Raw genomic sequence first — 16,973 nt, forward strand, 5'->3', positions numbered from 1 at the left:
AAGATAAACGTCATTTTCGAATACTTATTCACTTATTGAAAACGAATGGGCAATTATGTATTTTAAAACGCGACGGACAGCAAGTTTTCAACGCTGGATTTTAATTCGAATTAATTATGTGTATGTTTTCGGTGAAAATTTCGCATTTTCATCATTCAATAATATTGCTACAAATATGTAGATCGATAAATAATTCGTTCAGTAATAAATCTCTATCGCTATACATGTATAGGTAAGTCAAGTGCAACGTGTTTCATGATTGGTGATAAATGGTTATAATTTCAAATGTATTGAACTGATTTAAATACAGTTTTTTGTCTAACTTATTTGGAACTTTCATAAAAGCCATTATTATATCCGATTTTACGAGGGTAAGTATGAACATATGTATGTAATAAAGTAGGGTTAAATGTGAAGATTTGAACGAGGCTTCCACAATGGAAAAATTGTGTATCATGGGTTTTCGCACAGTGTTTTCAACTCATATTTTGGTAATGATGGTATTTGGTAATTATTAACATGTTTGATCATGTGTGTCGCCTTGGGCAACCTGCAGTGGCACATATGGTCGGGGTTAATATATAATGGATTAATAAATATTGTAGAAACTTTTTAGGTGTCAATGTTTTGAAAAAATATTGTAATAGGTACTGAATGTTTCTGTTTTTAATAAATAAAAATACGTAAGAAATTGTATACATAAGTTCATCCACTACTCAATATTTATTGCAATGTAATCAAGAAGTTTAGGAATTTATGTAGGAAGCCCAGAAGCTAAACCTTTAATACTTAAATTAAAAAATTGGCAAACGTTGAGTCACGACGGTTGCTTTAGGTATTTCAAACAATGGAAATTAGAGTTGACTCTTTTAACTTCACAGCCTTTGTTAGTCACATGATATATGTATTCTTGAAGAAAAACATTAGAGAAGTGGTAAGGATATCAATCAAGGACGGATCCAAGTATGGGAATGAAATTTCCCCGAGCGAATAATTTTCAGAAGCTTCCAGATTTACCTATACGTATTCTTGATCTTTCAGATTCATATTTGTTTCTCTGAGAGTATCTGAAAGGCATATATGTATACATATGTTTGTTCTCATTGAGTAGATCAAAGAGAATGTTTATATAGAAATACGAATGTTAGGGTTTCAAAAATTAAGTAATATTATGAAAAATTCATTCGAAAAGTCTCACTTTAAGGTTTGGCAACGGCATATGGATCTTATTTAAAAATGTGATATTTTGTAAATTTTATTTAAATTTAATACTGAAATAAATCGCCATACGTTCGATATTTATTGTATATACATACTATCATTGAAATAAGTTTATTAATGAAAAAGTTACTCTCAAACATCTACATGACATTTGGCCCAACCTGTAGATGTATAAAGTTTGTATTATATTTATAGACTTTAATCAATATTGGGTTCTAGTCGTAACCGTTAGATTCAGAGTCCAAGAAGTGGATATATGATAAGTAATTTGAAGTTGAAATTCATAATGTAGAATCAGAAATTTCCATGATAAAGAAAATGATCCATACGAATGGGCTTGTTTTCAGAAAGTCTTCGAAAAGTAATATTTTTGCAGTGCCAGAAGGTATGTGGGTAAATTACCCAGAAGAAGTGGGAAAAGTATATGAAATATGTATAATAAAATGGACTATACATACATAGATATTCCAGTAGCAAGAGAAGATAAGTCATCCAAGATAATTGACTAGAAACCTCATTAGAAGTAAATATTTGGGGAATTTTAAACTCATAAGACAATGAAGCAATCAACGGAAGAATCTAAAAAAATAACCTAATCGTTTTCGGCTCACACTCACTTACCACAATCGTAATTGACGGTACGAAAAAATATTCGCGGCAAACGCGGATGTTATGCATTAATTGTCTCATAATCGTCGGATTTACCATATCTAATATTACACAGCTCGTAAAATAGCAATTTCAACATTTCTGTATATGTAATTTGAATACCGCAAATGAGTGAATACCGATTGGGAAACGGGGCGTTGTCTCTCGCGTTACGATTTCCGATTTTCCGATTCGTTTAACCCTCGAAGTGTCACAACTTAGCGATTATTTCTTCAACAATTCGCGTCACAACGTGTCGAAATGCAATTCGTACCCCAAGGTTTCGTTGACCTGGGAGGCGCCTCGCATTTATCGTGTCCAAGCTTTATCGGTTTGGGGTCAGTCGATGAGAGCGCGTCGAAGTGTCAAGCCAACGATTATATAATTTGCATTGACATTTGTTTGTCGACGATTGTTTTATAACGCTTTTAAAAAAAAATCACTAGAATAATTCAACCGCGTACTGTTGAACGAGACAATCTAGTTTTTTTGTGACAAGATTTTTCAATTTATACTGTGAATTCTACGATAAAAACGGTAAGTTTTTATTTTATTATCTATTGTTTTACCATGTATACATATATTTTGAACATTTCAATCGTACGTTTTTTTCTAAATTTCGATATAACAGTTTTTGAATCAACAAGTTGCCTGCATTGCAACATGTTAGATATTAATTCAATGAGAATCGAATATGATTTTTTTAAGTTGTATGAATAAGTTTGCATCCAGTGCATTATAGATAAATTAAATTTCGATTAGATTTATTGAAAATTTTAAGGATATTAAAAAAAATGATCAATGGAATGGTTTTTGTATGAACAAATTTAGAGACATCAACGAGCAGATAAAAACGAAACCCACATTTATGTACTTTTAAATATATATAAATATAAATCTATATAAAATAGAACACGAAGAAATTGTATTGTAGAACAAAAATGAAAAATAAATTTATAAATTCAGATTAAAAACGTCTTTCTCTTTCAAACGTAGAAAAATACGTACTTTTACTTTAAATAACTGTGAGACAAAAACATGGTAACGAATATTATTTATTTTGTAAAAAAATATCATTTAACTTATTTTTGCCGTTGTATGTACAACGCTTAAAACAGCGCAATAAGTGATGTACATAAAGATAATAACTTTTTTTCAACCAAGTCGATTTAATCAACATTTCACAATGACAAAAATTTGCCCATTACTAATTTTACATTAAGATATGTGTGGCAAAAATTCCCCAGTCGAAAATTTGATTTTGTAAACATCGAAATGATTAATCACATACAGATTAATCTCAAAAATTGGTGAAACGCACGCATTCCAATTCATTCCTTAACACCAAACAGAGTGCTTACACACTTTTCCTTTTGTCAAAACTTCAGTCGTATTATAAATATAAGGACTCAACACTTGAACGACGACACATTTATATAGAAAAAAAATCGAATGATACGATAATAAAATATATCTACATACATACGCGATATTAACGCGGGTCGGGATGCAAATGTTTTCGTCGAAATCCGCATACGGCATGTGTGCGAATAAATAAATAAATAAATAATAAAAAAAAGAAGAATAGTCAGATCCCGGTGAGTCGTACGACCTCGCATTCCAACCAAGGACGATATCTATTCGCAAACGCTTGTTTTGTCCGCATCTCGTTCTTAATATATGTATAAATACATTATATATATATATACATAATATATGTACAATGCTAATTATGATAGCAATTAACTTTCGAACAATGAAATCGAACATTCATACGACAGAACGAAGATGATTTCGAGTGGATCGATTGAATCGCGAAAGACAAAAACAAAAACAAAAAAAATAACAGTAAACCTTTAGACAGAGAAGATACACACGTAACGATTTGATGTCGCACACAATGGTAGCCGAGAAGTGATTGTCATGCAAAGTGAATTAAAAACCTTGGCCCAATGGCCTGCTGGACCTCCAACGATACTACTTACGAATATGGCCGATAGAAGCTAATTCTTCTATAAATATCAAAGCCGACATTAGACATGTATTATACAGTCGTCGAAAACATCCAGGAATTTCGCGGATCGAAATGAATTCAAGGTGTTTCGCAGAAAAAAAATATAAATTGATGGCGCCAGTCAGCGTCATCTAAAACGTTACCGTGCGTATTTTAAATAAAAGTTCAAATGTTTTTCGCTAATAAATTGTGCGAATATTGGAGATACCGGTTCTGTGAGAATTCGGCATGAAATCGCTCGCTTACGTCACGTTCAGCATCTATTACCATGCGATGTACCTACATAGATACATACGTGTTGATTAAACTTCACAGTAATAATGTTAATAGGGTACTTTATACATATAGTTTCGTCATCATCAACGATTATATTCGCCATTCCTTACCAAGTCCATCCATCTCATATATGGATGGCCGTCCTTGCACCCTTTTACAGTTTTACACTCTCTTGGGTGTAATTAATTTGTCGCATACATATCCTTCTAGCTAAATATCCTACCCAGGGTCGTCGAGAGCGAACCCGGATCCTGGGAGAATAACAATTCCGAGCCCGATGACTAACCAAAACAAAAAAGTCGTTCTTATATGAAATTTTACAACCTAAACATCATTACTCACGAAACACATTGACCAAAAACTTTCTTCTTGAAAGTGCATAACAGCATTCGCCCAAACGAATGTTGTCTCTTTATCTCTTCTTCCAGGTTAATGGTTTATCCTAAATAGCTATACCCATTGACACTTCTATTTGTTCGTAGAAAATGTCGGGTATGCGATAGTTTAAGTGAGCCAAAGATCCGTTATGGGGATTTCCGAATGGATTGGAAAAGCACGACTTTTTTTAATATGCATGGTGGATAATTGGACGCGTTTGATATGTCGCATTGACGCCAGCCGGTTTGACAGTTGAATAAAAAGGCGCCTCGTTAAATTTTCATTGTATACACGAGACGATGGCCTTTGTATTATACGTCGTGAGAGGTTAAACGGCCAAACGGTTCGGTTCGGTTGCATCTGTGACCCGGTTTGCGTATCCGAACCGGGATCTGTGCGATACTGATCGAATTGCACAATCGCATCAAGGAGATGTTGAACGACTGGATCGAAATTATGATTTATATTAAAGCGAAATGATAAGAATATGAGCATAATTATGTACATACATACAATGACAGGTTCTATAGAAGTACGTATCATTGGTCACTACTGGAATCTACTCCGACTGAAATTACAGTCTTTTACAAATATATCTCATCTGTTTACATCAACCCTTTTAAGGTCACATTATCGATATTACATATCAACATTTCCTAGAAAGTCTCTCAATAAATTTTTTAATATACATACGTAAAATGTTCTGATCTCAATGTTGCGTTTTTAATATCACATCTCTAATAAATCCCATCATTTACTTATTTGACTCTCTGTTAGTACGCAAAATGAATATCCGTATTGGTTTGTAAATCAATTGCGTTCTCTGGATGATTCCATTCGTCTTGAAAACAAAGCTGTTTTCCATTAACAAACCTATCCTAGCCGTTAAGGCGATAAAAAGATCCCGACTCTAATTCAACTTTCCTGTCAGATTTCCTGATATACAATGAAGTATTTTCATAATAAACATAAAAATCTATGCGATAAAAAGATCCCGACTCTAATTCAACTTTCCTGTCAGATTTCCTGATATACAATGAAGTATTTTCATAATAATCATAAAAATCTACGACTTCGACTTCACAGATCTGTCATCTAAATAGATATATACAACGCTTACAGAAAGTGGAAAAACTTTCAAAAGATCCTACAATGTATTTTCCTTAGTTTGGATAAAAACATTCTACATAGAGAAGCTAAATACAATTTTGATTCTAATTCTAACAGTATTTAAGTAGGTACACATATGTATGTACATATGTAGATAATAGGTTTTCTACCCGGGCCGACCCAAGACATAAATTTCCGGGAATCCACGGAATTTTTATGTCCCGTGTCCCGGAAATTCTTATCTCGAATCACGGGGAAAATATTTCAATCAAAACGTTCTTTAAATGTTATAATAAAGGCGACTGTATATGATGAAACTATTATGCAGTAAGTGTATTTTTCTTGTATTGACAATTCAACGATGGAAGAAATTCTTTTAGATACTGATGAAGATGAGACAATTGTTTGTTTGAGGATGAATGAATAATTAAATAAGGAGTTATAAGAAAAATTTACAAAATAGTGTAAACAAAAATAGCTTCGACTTTCATGCTGCTATCATGCGACTTTCTGCTATTTCAAATAAATTTTATAATAATAAAATAGAAAGAAAAAATATATATTCTGGTATTCCGGGAACGCCGTCCCGTGTCCCACGAATCGAAAAGGTTCAGGAAATCAGAAACCCTAATACACATGTTTCTTAAGAATAATAGGAATGGAGAAAACGGCAACGATTAGTCTGACAGAGATATGGAAAACCCATTATATTTATAATGAGGAAATTCCCATAGCATTGTATGGAGTCGAGACATGGACGCTAAAAATAAAGGGACATGTTTGAAATATGGTGCTAGAGAAGAATGTTGAGCATTTCATGGACCGCAAGACGTGTGAAACGTCTCCATTCTTAAAGAGTTTCAGGGAGACTTTCCACTTTCCAGGGATTATTTCCTACTTTGGCCATATTGCCGGAAATAATGTGAAGAATCTCAAGAAGCATCTTTTGATCCCCGAAACACTATAGGGTCAAATCAAATCAAATAACGCATGAGATCGTCCCTAAACACTGCATTTAACTTGGCACAGGACCGGGAGGAGTGTATGTGAAATGTTCACAGGATTCCAGATAACAGGAAATGACCATTGTGTCTTGTTTGAAACACACTTAGTTTATTTTATTTATTTATATATTATCTTAGCTATCAAGCTAATTTTATTTATTATTTTTATAATAATAACAATAATATGACCAATGTGTCCTGACAGGTTGCCCCAAAGTATCACACCAGTCTTACAAAAAGATAAAAGTACAATAAAAATTACCAATCATTCATCTCATTCAAATACACTTGTGTTGAATCTCACGAAACCGACCAGCTCATCAACATGACAATTGAACAGGTCCAAATGTTCATCTATCACATTAAGGAGCCGGAAAGCCTTTACAAGAGTTACTGAAAGCAGACGTTTTCGCAGGAATAGGTTGGAAAAGTAAATGATGACGCAAAGCTCTAACACATTCAGGCGCCGAAAATTTAAATTCCAATAAAATCGAAGGGCTGTCAATTCTTCCCTTTAATACTCCAAAGAAATATTTGGAAATGGCAATAATTCTTCTCGAAGACAGTGAGTCAAAGCCTAGCATACCTTGTAAAAAAGGCAGTGGGAAATAAATAGGGGTAATATTTATATTACCTCATAATATTAGACACTCAACAAAGATCAAGGAATTTAGGTATGGAATTTCTTCTCCACATTGTCTTGGTTTAATAAAACCGGAAAAAAAATATTTTACGTACATTGTCATTCACCATAACGGAGCCTTGTCCGAAGTTCACAAATTACGCACATACCCAACAATTACCCATCTTTGTTGATTTATTTTCGATTTCCGCACACCCTCGAGGGTCATACATACATGATTTACGTCAGAGGCTGCATATTTCAAATGCCAATCTATCGTGCGCGTAATTCGTGTCCATCTCACTCACTCTCTCTCTCGCCGGAGACATTGAACTTGGCGGTTTGTTATTTTTAAAAGTTCAATGCGAACCGATTCGGTCGCTTTAGTCAATGCGCGTACGATGTTGCGTAATTAAATTTTAGCACACGGTGTGTTATTAATATTATCGTTCGCGAATGCAATGCGATGTAATGAGCTGCGCATTGAAACCAGTTCGGTTCAATAGATGTCCGGGTTCTAAATATAAATTCGCTCTTACCGGATGTCGTGTTCAATTGGGTTAACTTGATTTCCGCACCGGTTAATCCGTGTTGAGTTATTTTATAGGTGGACATTCACAGATAGATTGTCGTCAGATACGTCTTTCGAACGTACAACATTTGTGGTAGAATTTAAAGATGTCACGATAGAACGTTTACATGTTTGTAATTATAGATTCGATAAGATTAGAGGCTTTGGAAGGTTTTTCGAGCAACGCCAGGCATTGCCGGCAATATCGACATGAATCGTAATGTCTACTCATTGTATATGTACAAAATAGAGATATTGTGTTGTTAGCAGGGTTTCTGCACAGGTCAAAATATCACGGGAATTTAATCAAAACATTCTAAGATGAAACTGTTATGAAACGAGTGTATCCTTCTTGAATTTGAAGATTCCACAATGAAAGAAATTCGTTTAGATCCTGATGAAGATAAGACAATTGTGGGTTTGAAGATTGATGAAGAATTAAATTAGGATTTATTAAAGACAAATTCACAAAAAAACGTAAGCAAAAATAGCACTGACTTTAAAAAATAAGTGAAACAATACATACATACACGAAATACATCATTAAAAAATTGTTTTCATTCCTTTTAACTATGAAACCAGATTCGAACGAAACTGAAAGAGTTTTTTCCAATGCTGAAAATATTTGTGCCCTATCTAGAAAAAGGTCGCATTCTCATTTAAATATTTCTGTAGGATTCTTAAGAAGCTATTTAAATAATTTTATTCCAGTCAATAGATATATTGTTTACTAATTATTAATATATTTATCAAAAACCACGAAACAGCTCAAATTTTTCGTTTTGAAAAGACGGTACCAGGTTTGGTACCATGAACGCCATATTTTGTTTAAAACTATCTAAAAAAAACCACGTCTCACATCCCGCGCTGTGATTTCGCCCCAAGGATCCGAACGCAGTTTAAAACTTGATAAGAATATATTTAAAATTGTATTTTTCAATTAAATAAAATTTAAATAAATCATCAAAACATATGTATGAAAACGTTCAACACAACCTGCAATACGATAAATCAAAATGAAATATCATCCACTGAAATTTGCAAGATTTAGCAGTCGTATTCTTTATAAATTATAAAATAAAAAACCTTTTCCGTTATACTTACTGATTTTTTCCTCAAGAAGATACGGTACATTCGAACGTATTCACAATATTACATAATCCCAACAATGATGTTGCACAAACGAATACAGTATTTTACAAGCTTATCATACAGTTGCAACAAACAAGACAAAAAAAAGCACTTCAAAATCGTCTCAACTTAAAATATTATATTGTATAGTACGAATATGATATCTGAAATCTGGTAGACATGTATAAATATAATATTATTAGTATGCAAGAACGATTCCGGTTGCGGTAACGAGTTTTCCCAATGTGCGTCAATGGCAAGCCATCGTCGTTAACGTATACATACATATATTCAAGTAACATTTCAGATCGGTCACTATTCTCTAATTTATTTTTACATTTATCTTTTCGATCGACAACGGGTAAGGTCGGTGATCCAGTGACATTCTGCTAGACTTGTTGACATATTTTCCGATGAGTCAATCGCAAAGTTGCCCGGCTCTATCCGTATCAACATCGTATGCATAGGAATGTATGCAGACTGGACGTTAATAAATACGATAAATAAAAGTTGGATATGTATTCTTCATTTTAATTCAAATTTGATAGCGTGTTAATATACGAGTAAAATTATAATTATCCGATTAATTTAATCTGAAACACATACATACATACATACATACAAACAACAAGCCTTGAAAATAAAGTTAATGAAACTACAAACATATTTTATGTTGATTTAATTAATAATACATTGTAATACGCGATATATATTACTATTCAAAGAGAAATTTGTTATAAAGGTTGGTAGACTATTGGTCGAATGGACACTTGACCGACGAACGATTGGCTGAACGGACATTAGCCAGTAGCATGGCTTGGCGGTTGCGTTGATACTAAGCAGCGAGAGGTCGCCGGCTTCGAGTGTAATCTTTAATGCTGCTGGTCAGACATGGATATTTGTGACTTCAAGTCTATCGTTTCCTATCAGAGTTTTCCAGTTTATCTGATTTCATTGTTGAAGCGGTTCCTCCATCAAATTGGCAAAAACCATCTTACCCACTATGTCACCACTATTTGAATATGATTTCAAGAATGTATTATCTATATTCGATAACATAGATGTCTCGCTAATTTTCTTATATATAGTTTTTGTATTATGCTTATATGGTCTGGTCACAGTGACGCGTTAGAGTATTCTGTAATGTCACTGTGGTTAATATGTAAATAAATAAATTCGGACGACGGACACTTTGCCGAACGGACATTTGTCCGCGCACTTAAATAAATAAATGCTGTGAATATTTTTCACTAAAAATGGCATACAGCGAAAATCTGAAAATGGCACGAAAAATGGGATAGATCGAAAATCAATGATCTTGAACAAATTATTATCTTATATATATAAAACCGAAACGGCGTCTGTAATTCGTTTCTGATTGGCTGTCGTCAAAGACGTTTATGATTGGTCGGTCGTTAAATAATCATTTATTTCGATTTAATAAAAAAAAATGAAGATTTTTTTTATGGTTTTCATTTAATTTCCATTTACCGAGCAAAGCCGAGTAACACCACTAGTATTTAATAATATTGTAACAAAAGCATTTTTTTTATTAAGAATTGTTCATTTAAGCATATTTCTATCATTAAATGAACACTTATTGTACATATATTTGCCAATTTTATCGATTATTTAAACGATAAGCTACGAATTTATCAAATTTGGGAAAACTCACTATCATTTGATTTATTTTTTATATAGATACATATATACCAGGAAGGCTTGACAGGAAGACCCCAATGCGCCTTCCTGGACAATTAATTACAAACAATGCAGCATTTCATTATTACATAAATCACCGTATTTCCAAAAGCCGAAAAACACGAAATAACAATTAATTCATTAATTACAGAATTAATCAATTGAGACATCTATGGATTTAAGATTTTGTACATAATTTTTACAAATTAAATACACAAAATAAATACAGAAGATTTGCGACAACAGGAAAGATGATTTTTGGCCAAATTTGAGGAACCGTTTCAACAATGATCAGATAAAATTGGAAAACTCTGATAAGAAACGATCGATTCGGAGTCACAAATACCCAAAAAATCTAACCAGCAGTATGGCGGATCGAACCCACTGATCACTTGATGCTAAACATACACGCTACCATTAAGCCATACTGCTTAAATTATATTTTACTTATAAAATTGCTCAATGTAAGATACACATTTGAAACATATGTATAAAATACTACTGTATCTATGAAATATTGCATTCATAACTGCACATCACAAATGTATAATAATAATAAGCCGCTGTACAAAACGCAAATAATAAAAGTATGGCAACGAAAAAAACGTCATTAGGAAAATCACGCACAACATCAAAACGACAAACCAGAAGCGAGTACGTATGTACAGTCAGAAGTGAAGAATCTTCAAGTTTATTAGTCACAATGTGTAGTAATAGGAAATTTCGGATTGCATCACACGTCGTAATTTCTACGGAAGGCATTGGAATTATTTAACGGAGGTCTTGCGAGATTTTTCAGACTTTTCTCGATAAGTATGCGGCCGTCAAGATCAACGGGATAGATTGTCAAGGATTTCCATTTGATTCGTCTATTCGCGTACGAGCGAGGACGTAGGCGTTGAAGAACCGGGTCAACGCTTATCATTTTAATACTGCACTTTATTAACAGAAGACGACACTCACATGTACATATGCACTCGTTTGCATAATGCAAGCCTATAAAATGCGCAGTTTATGATAGTGTCCACCATAAGTGACCATAAAGTACGTTTAACTTCGCGCGATTACGGTAGCTGATCGTGTAGTGATTGACTTGCAGACAAATACAAGTCTAGCTTCTGTAAATTTCATTAGTTGTCAATAGATAAAGTACAAAATATAATAAATGATTATAAATGACTTAACCTGACGTAGTATGAAAGAAAAAAACACTTCGAAGAACCCCGATTCCTTTCAAAATAAATCTACTGTGTAAGTACTGTAAAGTAGATACCATTATTGCTGCGTCTTTCACTCTACAGCACTATTAGATCTATAATATCTAATACGCTACATCACTATTAGATATTATACCAAATTGATGGTCGTAAGTGGATTTGTATAGCAGACAAATATACAAACTGGCATTTTTTTTATTTACATATACATAACTATGTAGAAGAAGGGACGATATAAGGACGAAATAAGTGCTCGAATGGTGCCCGAGAGAATGTAAAAGGGTGCAAAGTAAGGCTACGGGAGAGATGAGCGGATGAAATCAGAAAAATGTGTGGGATGAGATGGATGAGAGAAAACCGAGACGAATGGAAGCGTGTTGGAGAGGCCTTCATCCACCAGTGGATGGCGAATGGGTGTGTGATGATTAAAGGGCGGTTAGGAAGCGTGCTTTTTCCAGGAATCGGGGGTTTTGGGCTCTATTTGCAAAGCTAGAGTACAAAAAAAAAAGGTTGGGCGAACCTTTAACAAAGCATTTACAACAATTAAACAATAAACGGCGCGCTGTGGGTCCGGCCACTAGACTGATGATTAGAGGTAGGATAGCCGAGGTGCCGCTCATTGTTCCATTGTTGTAAATCCTTTGTAAAAAAGGTTCGGCAAACCTTTAACAATGCATTTACAATATTTGAACAATACACGGCCCCCTCAGACTCCGGTGACTACAGTGATGATATATAAAAAGATTGGGTCTATGTGACTTGACAGAATGTTAAATTACAGAAAACGCAAATATCGGAAGGCAAAGATCGAAAATCGAAAGATCTTAAGTCGAAAGATCAAAAAAAATGGTGCATGGTAAACGGTACATACTCACTTAATTTGCGCGAGCAGGATACAACAGGAACAAGAAGAACATGCTTTTCCTCCCGTATTCTGCGCGCGCACATTAACACGGGAGGAAAAGCATGTTCCTCTTGTTCCTGTTGTATCCTGCTCGCGCAAATTAAGTGAGTATGTACCGTTTACCATGCACCATTTTTTTTTGATCTTTCGACTTAAGATCTTTCGATTTTCGATCTTTGCATTCTGATATTTGCGTTTTCTGTAATTTAACATTCTGTCAAATCACGGTGACCGAAAAAGATTAAAAAAAAGCTCTTAAAAGAACCCTACCAAGACCCGTCCACAGCCAAAGTTAGATTACTATATCAAATTTTATGGTTTTAAGTTGAAAACTGTAGATTTACATAGTCGACAAACATCCAAACAAACACACAAACATTCACTATTATTATGTATTTATTTATTTATTATTAGGTTTTCGGAGATTATTTTAACATATTTTTCTGGTATCCTGCGCTCATCATTATTTTCATAATTGAATATGATGCATAAGTGGAATTTTGATCTTCTCTCTACCATTTGAGCGTCGCAGGGATGTTTTATATTTGCGACTGGTTTTTTATATATTGGTGCAAGCTATAGGTGCAAGACATTCCCTACTTTGTATTTTATTATATGATATTTTTACTTCACGTGCTGTAAATATAATGCTATTGTATTTTATGATTATGTATAAATGTATTTTTGTCTGTGTATATACACATGTACATATGTATATATTTTATTTTTTCTCATCTCTCTGCATTTATTCGACCATTGCGTCATATTAGGGACAATGGTCCACACTTAAACTTAAATAAATAAATTATTATACATATCTAACGACAAAGTTTAGATTTTTTTCATACTATTCAGTTCAATTTATTATATAATAATTGTTTATTATAATAACAGAACATCAATATGGTGCAAAATATCTATACAGATAACCATCCTGTTCTCTGACCTTCTCTGAAGTTCTATTAGATTTATTTTCATGGTTTGACGGGTCAATGGCTTGAATAAATATGATCTCAAAATTGCATCTGACAAAAGACTCTACATGTATTTTGTAGACAAAACCGTCTATAGCTACCATAAATAACGTAGCCAGACACCTTACAAGAGACCTGTCTGCAACAACATATACCTATAGTCCATTCCGTAAAACATTCCTTCAAATTGAAAACGCACGTTTTATACCATTTTCTTACGCACGCGAAAAAAGTTTTCCAATCTCACTTTTTACACGGCCCTTTTATTGTTCTCGTAGTACATATACACAGGCCTGTTTTTTTTTCTCACGACAATAGTTGACGTAGACCGAAAGCAGTGAACGTCGAAAGTTGCCCAACAATCAAAAACGTACACGTACAAGTTCACTCGAACCAAATATTTGGGCACGTGAAAAACAAAAAAAAGCTTAAGTACCTCGTGCACGTTCAAACGTTCATAAAAAAATAAAATAAAAAGGAAAATATGTACGGTGTACTAACTAACTCACAAGTACAAGACACGAGACTCGGATATACATAATTGCCGTTTGAAAATATTACATTCACATTTTCTTTGTTATGAACTACACGCGTCAATGAAAATGCTCCAACTAATTGAGTTGTAAATGAATTTAAAATTTATACCGAGGCAGTGGTTCTAAAGTGTGAGCACTAGATAATTTGATACATTACAGGATGAAATCTTAACGGGAGAATTTGGGGAAAAATTGATTTATTTGACGATTTTTAATTATTATGACAAGTCAAAGGTAGATTTTAATAATTGCGATTTAATCTCGACATGCGTGCGCGTAGGAAATTAATTTAAAATTCGCAATGCTCGTAAATGTGAACGCCCTTTATGCGGTCGACCTTCAGTTTATAGAATCAAAGGGTGGTTTTGCTGAAGGCACTCGCTCGCACGGTCGTTTAAATTATTCATTTTTTTTGTACGCATCACGATGTGACTAAATAAAATGTCAACCGTTGATAGCATCTTGTTAAGTGCAAAAGTATAATACATATAATGAAGATGACGGCAATAATCAGTTACATATGCAGTGTAATATGTACATACTAGTATAAGAAGACCGTTTTAGAAGTACTGCAGGTTTAATAAGCTTTCGGAAAATAACCCAAATGTGAACTTAATAATTCGACGATTTGCGAAGTGTGGATTTTGTATGATTCTAACTTGTACAATTAGAACGTATATAAGAAACATGTTTAGCACTGTTTGATTTGATTTGACCGATGTATGTAGAATAATATGTTATCGACACATGGTAGCAATTGATCAATCGTTAAATATCATAAATAATTATTCGAATGAAAAATCTTAAATCTTGTTAAATTTTAAGGTTAGCTTCTAAAGTTCTAATATCAAAAAAATATATGACAAGTGTTTCATAAGTGAGAAAATTGTAATTGAAAAATATAATAATCGAAAAATAGTAATGATGTTATAGATTTTATTATACATGCTTTTATGCTTACAAAATAAATTATTTAAAAATATAAATAAACCTAAATATGTATGTCCATATATACATATTTTAATTTGGATGTGAAAACACGTATACCTATGTATTTAGTATATATTTTCCATTTTACTCAATTTTCCATTTTATACATGCATATTTAGATGACATTTAATAAAATAGTATTTATTAATAGGCATGAAAAATCAGTACATACCTAGTAAATTAACAGAACTTCTGTTCGCTGCAAAATGTGATGAAAATTAAATACTACACTTTTCTTTTTATATCATCAAAATCATTATCATTTTATTTATCAACTTGATTAGTAGTTCATATAAGTACATACCCTTAACTATGTTAACAAACATATTCAGATTCTATAAAATACATTCACAGCTATTCGCCATTTACTGCTGGATGAAGGCCTTTCCAACACGCTTCCATTCCTCTCTGTTTTGGGCAACTTGCATATCACACATTTTTCTAATTTCATACAACCATCTGCCATATGGCCGTTCTTGCCACTTTTTACATTCTCTCGGGTAGCACTCGAGCACTTTTTTTCGTACATCTTATTACATAAAAAATCTATAGATATATGTATATTTTAATTTCCATATATTTTAAATAAATATATAACAAAAAATTGATGTTTGTATGTACATATGTTTATTGTTCCGTTAGGCAAATAAATTTTTAACTTACATACAACCAGGGCCGTGCAGTCGGGGAGTCGTAGCATTTCAAGCGGAGTCGGAGTCTTAAAAACTCAACCGATTCCGACTCTTTTTTATTATTATTTTTTTTAAATTTTTTTATTTTTTTTTATTTTACATATACATATACCAGGAAGGCCTTACAGGTAAATCCCAATGCGCCTTCCTGGCCAATTACAAATACAAATGCAGCATTTTTTTATTATAAGTCGTTGAATTGCGAGACACTGAAAAAACTCGCAAATTAACGAGACATCTATGAATTGTACATAAATTTTTATTGTACATCCATCAAATTTCAAATAGTGGTGACATAGTAGGTAGGAAGGATTTTTAGCCAATTTTTTTTTCCGGGAACCGTTTCAACAATGAAATCAGAGAAAATTGGCAAACTCTGATAGGAAACGATCAACCTGGAGTCACAAATCCAGGTCTGACCAACAGCATACTCTGAAAAATTCATTTTCATTCAGGGATAGAACCCGGCACCTTCTTGACGGTAAGCAGAAACTTAACGTCCGAGCTATGCTGCTGGCTAAATGAATAGTATTACGATATGTGGCAACTAGAGTATCCAATTTTATTAAAATAAACCCAATAATAAATAAATCTTCACAAAAACATGAAATTAAATTACACTATAAATAAAATCGTTTAATTGGTGTGTTGTGATCTAAAACGATTATTTCACTTTTTTATTAAATAGATTTTTTTGTGTATGAAATTCACACATATACACTATGAATACTTTTTATTTAAACCTAATCAATTACCAATAATTCAATACAATGGATCAAATATAAGTTTTGTGAATTTTTAAATTCTTTATGTTTGTATATTTTATGTTATGTTTACGTTGACAAGTCTTATTAAAATCGTTCAAGTCGAAGTCGAATCATAAGCTAAAAGTCGTCAGTAAATTTTGAAGCGACTCCAAAGCCCTACTTTCAATACTAAATTTGGCTTGGAACTTTTGGTTTAAAATGGCTTCCATATAAAAAT

The 16,973-nt window shown here is 33.1% G+C and overlaps 2 protein-coding genes across 5 annotated transcripts in view; one reads left to right on the forward strand and one right to left on the reverse strand.

Moving 5' to 3' along the window:
• The window catches only part of nudC (nuclear distribution C, dynein complex regulator), a 57,105-nt gene that overhangs the window by 15,274 nt on the left and 24,858 nt on the right, over positions 1–16,973 (reverse strand). The window lies entirely within an intron of this gene.
• LOC143909886 (uncharacterized) overlaps positions 2,211–16,973 on the forward strand; it is a 34,632-nt gene continuing 19,869 nt past the window's right edge. The window contains exon 1 of the mRNA XM_077428265.1: positions 2,211–2,406. The gene's annotated coding sequence lies outside the window, so the exon portion shown is untranslated. The remainder of the gene's footprint in view (positions 2,407–16,973) is intronic.

The sequence above is a fragment of the Arctopsyche grandis genome, chromosome 1 (genome assembly GCF_051622035.1).
Source record: "Arctopsyche grandis isolate Sample6627 chromosome 1, ASM5162203v2, whole genome shotgun sequence".
NCBI lineage: Eukaryota > Metazoa > Arthropoda > Insecta > Trichoptera > Hydropsychidae > Arctopsyche > Arctopsyche grandis.